At 43.3% G+C, this 5,749-nt stretch overlaps 1 long non-coding RNA gene across 2 annotated transcripts; it reads right to left on the reverse strand.

Moving 5' to 3' along the window:
* Positions 1 to 304: 304 nt before the first annotated feature.
* Positions 305 to 3,236, reverse strand: LOC123123523 (uncharacterized). 2 transcript variants are annotated; one of them, XR_006460650.1, is made up of 4 exons: positions 3,104 to 3,236; positions 2,780 to 3,016; positions 1,920 to 1,987; positions 305 to 519 (listed from the first exon to the last, which is right to left on the reverse strand). It is a non-coding gene; the product is annotated as an uncharacterized lncRNA (long non-coding RNA). The 2 variants fall into 2 exon arrangements; XR_006460651.1 differs by lacking the exon at positions 305 to 519 and having other exon boundaries at positions 825 to 3,016.
* Between the last annotated feature and the right edge of the window lie 2,513 nt (positions 3,237 to 5,749).

Raw genomic sequence — 5,749 nt, forward strand, 5'->3', positions numbered from 1 at the left:
ATTTATTCCTATAGTTGAGAGGCCGACGAACACCCTCAATATATATTTATTTAACAATGCTGAGAAGTTGGCATATTGTGTAGCTCAGATGTTCGTTGCATGGTAGGCCATTGGTAGGCCATTAGTCACCCTTAGAGGATTGCTTTTCATTTCAAATATATCACAGAATTGCAGAGCCCACACATGACCAAGTAACATATATTGTATATAGCACAGCTTTCAAAATATCAGAAGAGTTGCATCAAAATTACATTGATCATGATGAACAATCTAGGAAGTTTAAAATGCAAAAAAAAATGTAACTAAGATATAATGATCCAAGCATTATGCATAAGCTAAATTGACCAAAACCCCATGATTTCACTTTGTTGAACGTCTTGAAGAAAGATCACTAGACTCGTCACCCTTCATCACCATATGGATCATAATGCTCGTCGCCAAATAGATCATAACAATCATCGCCATAGACATCATCACCCTTGCCATAGATCACGATTCTTCCAGTACTGTCTCCCATTCCTAAGAAATGATTAGACTAGATGCAAGGGAGATGAAAATGGCGTACTGTAGTTGAAATTTAATTGAGGATACAAAAAAAGGAACTTAGATGTTCTAATTGACTGGTTAGATATCTAACAGTATGACTACATATTCACCTTTTGGTCCTTCACATGCAATTTTCAGGGTTACATGAATCAGCAGGAACGCAACTCCAAATAATAGACTGAGTACTACACGTTGCTCTGTGTACAAAAGGAATATACCAATAAACTGCACTAATGTCAATTTCATTATAAGTTTGCAACGGTTCAGAACACATCATGTTTTTCAAATTACTTGTAACATTAATATAATTCGAAGCACATGACATTTTTCTAATTAACTGTAACAATCCTATGTCCAGAACCCACATGTACTATGGTTACACCAAGATGGCCATGTGATACAGGTAAAAAAAGCCTTATCTAAAAGACACATATGTCGTGTCGATAATCGATTCATTGGCTTGTTGAAGTTGTAAAATGATAACCAAGTACAAATGTACAACGGACATCTGCAACCCCACTGAAGTATATATACTAGCGCTTATATTTTGCAGTCTGATGAAACAACAGAAGCAGTAGACTAGCATAACACTATTGGCTAGTTTGGGCATACAATAAATACAAAAAACAGATTAAGAATGCCATGTAAAGAAAGATATAAATATAATTTTTCATTCAAACAAATTAAATAGCAGTAGCACACTAATCTCCACCAACAATAGTTTAGGTTATATTGCGCATACCAAATTAAGCAACTTCTTATGTTTCGTGTGACAGCTCACAATCATTCTTCATGTTAAGCTACCATTATTTCTGTATGCACTTCCAAAAAAAATTAATACTGTCCACTTTTTTAGATAAACAGAGAGGCACCCCCTGGTTCCATTACTAAAATGAAACCAAGTTTGCTGGACATTCTCAAAAGCATCAAGGTCTGGAAAGCTGAAGACCAAAAGAGGCAAAGCTAGTAAAGGGAAAAACAAAAGCTAGAAAGGAGGACGCCTGACAAGGGTCAAACATGCCAGATCATATTGTCTAATGTTGAAATATTTTTCTCTGTGCAAATGATTTTACTGTAATTGATTATAGCAACATCTTTTCCTATATGAGTTTAACCAAATTGTGCTATCGCACCTTAATTAAGATGGATTTAATAAATAGATATCTCAGTTATGAGCCACATCTGGGAAAATAGGGCATAAGCAGGTGCATACATCATATATAGTACAACAGTACCATGTAGGCAATGAGGTAAGCTAAGAAATCAGGCCCAAATAAAAAGAGCATGTCTCAAAGCAAGTTATCTACAGCATGCTCATGTTGTCCAGAACTAAATTGGCGCATAACTAAATGGGTAAGACATGATGGACTAACCTTTTTAGTTAGTCTTGACGAGCATCATCTCACTCCCTTTCAAAACCGCCTTCAGAATCTGATGTGGCCTGTATTTATCAAACTATAAGAACCCCTGCTCTACATCTTTGAGAAAGAACACACGGGACATGATGTTAACATGTCAGTGGCTGCTTCAGCCTTAGGCATACAAGTTAAATGTTACAGAACTACAAAATACTGAGAAGAAAAGCAAAAGCGAGAATACAAAACTTACAATTACATCTACGAACCAAAACTGAAGGAAAAAGAACTAGGAATGTACGTACTATGACATGAATGGAGGACCTCTTCAATGTTAGTTGGTTTGCTTACAGGGACTGCTAGTTAAGCTGTACAGTAGTATCAAGTATACATGCCAGTCCTGAACTCCTGATTACACACGCTGATATAGGGTCTCTTCTCTTATGTACTATTCCCAACTGCTGCAACTAGCTAGCCTTGACCAAACATGCATGCATCAACACAAGCTAGCCAGCTCAACTCACCGGCACCAAATGGCCACTTGCTAGTTAATCAAACTATTTTTCAACACATAGGCTTGACTTTATTTTCCAAACTAATAGGCTCGGCTTTGTTTTTCCAACAACCATACAAAAGAAAAAAAGACCTAAATAGACATGCAAACAACCATGGCCTCGTTATAGAACTTGAACCTCACCACCACACTAGCTCTTCATGGCACCATCTCCCCGCTATTCAACTTGAACAACAGGAGCAAATCCTGCACCCCAACCACCAGAACACAATCCCACCATCCATTACAAAAGCACACGTACACATGCCACATATATGACCTGCTCGATGAATTGCGCAAAGCCCAAAGGAAGAGGCGACCGGACCTGGTACAGGCAGGCGGAGGCGGGAGTGGGCGTGGTCCACTCGGCGACATCAGGGGGCCACCCGGATGAGGAGGAGCTTCAGGAAGGGGCCGATACATGGCGTAGGGGGTGAAGGGAGAGAGAGCCCATGAAGAAGACCGCCGCGGTCCCGAGGAGCGGCGTCGAGCACCTATTGGATGGGGGCGACGAGGTCAAGCCGGCCAGAGCTCGCAGCGTCGTGGCCGAGGGCTGCCAGATCTGCGGGCCAACAAGACGGAGACGACAGTCAAAAGGACATTTTCGTGTCGGGAGGAAAAGCTAAGGGGCTGGGTGACGTTGCTGGACCAGGGAGAGAGACGAGGGTGGAAGTGCGCGCCGGATCGACGGGCGACGGCGGGATTGGCGCGTGGTGGCGAACTGGCGGGGATTGGGGAAAGAGAAGGAGCGGCGTGGGAGGTTTCATCAGAGGGAAAAGGGGGTGAGAGGTGGGAGGACGTGGCCACGTACGATAAAATTTGTTATAAGTCTTGGTTCATGTTGAAAGCATAAACTGGCCCTTGGGGGCTACTGGATTTGATCTATGCAACTATTGAAGTTTACAACACATTCTATTCTATCATGTCCAATAAACTTGGCGGTTAATGAAAGTATATTCATATGGAAAGGAGTTGTAGTATTTACCTCATAACGCTCCTTCATCAAGTTTATTAAACCGGCTTCAAAATCACGGCTGGTGTATAGACGGTTCAAGTAGCCAGAGTGGATGTCTTGGGCACTGAACTGGGCGTAGCTTTCTAAATCTACCTTCCACTTGCCTTTATCATCAGCGGAAATTTCTGACTTAGCGCTGTGCTTGGCTAGAACAGTGGGATTACCCGATGTTGTGTAACCGAGCCCAGTGATGACAACATCGTCAACCTTCTCTTCAGCGGGCTTAGCTAGGCTTGGCGGCTTAGGAATCACCGGCTCAACATCCATATGGTCTATGGAGACTTCATGGTCTTGTGGTGGCGGATCATCAAGGGTGGCCTCAGCAATTGGGTTAGAAGGTTCTGATTGTTGTTTTTCTGGTTCAGACGGGTTGGAGCCATCGACCGGCTTACTCAGTTTTGCCTTCTTGCTGGGTTTAGCCTGGCCCCTGAAAATAAGAAGTATAAAGAGGACAGTATAATGATCAGGCATAAGGTTTGAATGATTGACTATACCCTTACCTAGGTACAGTCTTGAAAGTTGGGATTTGAGTTCCTGTTGACTCGCCAGAGGAGGAATGAGAAGTCCCCTGATAGTTTGAATCAGATGGGTTAAGAGGTTGTCGGACATGACCCGCCTTGGGATAAAATATATCAGAAATATGTAAGATCTCTGGGCGCCGTTTGCGAACCAGCGTGTTTGGTAAGCCGGACGAAGTAACTATACCACCACTATGACGAGTGGTGCGGCGAGCTTCGTGTTGCTGTTTCTTCAAAAGAAAGTTGGGATCCAAGTGAGCTAGAGGGTGAGAAAAGCTTACTTTCCGGCTTGTTTGTCGGGTTCTCTGTGTTGGCAGAGGTTCTGAGCCGGAGGGAAGAATAATTACCTCTGTGTCACCTGCACGGCTGGCTTCGGCGTCATCCTGATCATAGTCATTGTCAATAAGGTGTATAAAAAATGAGCCAAGAGAGTCAAGTTCTACCTCTGACTCATCATCATCGTCCTTGTCACCATCTAAGTTTAAATCGGCAGATTTGATGGTCTTCTTCTTGGCAGGCCTCTTGGTAGCCTTGGTCTTGATACGAGCCGGTTTGGCCGGTTTTTCTTGTGGCTTCTTCTTCCAGAATGGAGAATCGGCCTGTTGAGGATAAAAAGATTATAAGCAGACATAATTATCGAAAATGTTGTTGAACAAAGGTGTGCAATACTTACGGCTGGCGGCTCGTTCAAGGTGTAGAAAGGACTAAGTCCTGTTTTACTATAGTCTATCAAAGATTCATTCAGCAGCGCCTTGGTGGCTTCAACAATTTCAGCATCAGACAGCTGAACATCGCAGTGGCGCTGGGGATCCTTTAAATCGCCAGTATATTCACACATTAAGCCGGGGCGACGGCTTAATGGCAAGATCCTCCAGGAGACCCAACACCGAACAAGGTCGATGCCTGTTAGGCCATTCGCCATGAAGACTCTGAGCTTTGAAAAAGTTGGCGCATATTTAGCCTGCTCCTTTGAGCTGATCCGTGGGGGGAGTGGATGTGTTTTCCTAAGCCGGTGGTCGCGGTAACCCGGCAGAGGATTTTCATCAGATGGAGATGTGTCTTGACAATAGAACCAAGTTTGGTTCCAATCTTTGGGATGACTCGGTCGTTTGGCATAGGGAAAGCTGGCTTCTTTCCTCTTCTGAATTGAGACTCCACCGAGCTCTTGGCTGGGCCCGTCAGTAAATTCTGTCTGACGATTTAAGTAGTAAAACTCTCTGAACAGCTCAACTGTGGGCTCCTCTTGAAGATAAGCTTCACAGAATACTTGAATGTTGCAAATATTGGACACAGAGTTGGGTCCAATATCTTGAGGGTGAAGCTGGAAAAAATGAAGTATGTCGCGGAAAAACTTTGAGCCGGGTGGGCTGAACCCCCGGATTATATGGTCAGTGAAAACAATTACTTCTCCGTCTTTAGGCTCATGTGGGTTTTGTTCGTCAGGGACCCTCCAGTGGATGACTTCCTTCTTGGCTAAGGTGCCAGTAGCAACAAAATTGTTCAAGTCTTCTTCAGTGACCCGGGATTTGACCCAATTGCATTCAGTGTATGACTTAGCCATTTTTCCAATGATCTGAAAGGAAGAGTATGCCGGGTTAAGATTATACGATTAAGCCGGTTGTTGGTTTAAAGGCAAATAATAATGAAGCATACATGTAAAGGTGTTGAACCATAGGATGGCATTAAAGTTATAAAGATGAGCTAGTGGCGGCTTAAAAGGGGACTAATGGTACCTGGCGGGTTAGTTATGGTTTCTGAGTTA

The sequence above is a fragment of the Triticum aestivum genome, chromosome 5D (genome assembly GCF_018294505.1).
Source record: "Triticum aestivum cultivar Chinese Spring chromosome 5D, IWGSC CS RefSeq v2.1, whole genome shotgun sequence".
Lineage (NCBI taxonomy): Eukaryota > Viridiplantae > Streptophyta > Magnoliopsida > Poales > Poaceae > Triticum > Triticum aestivum.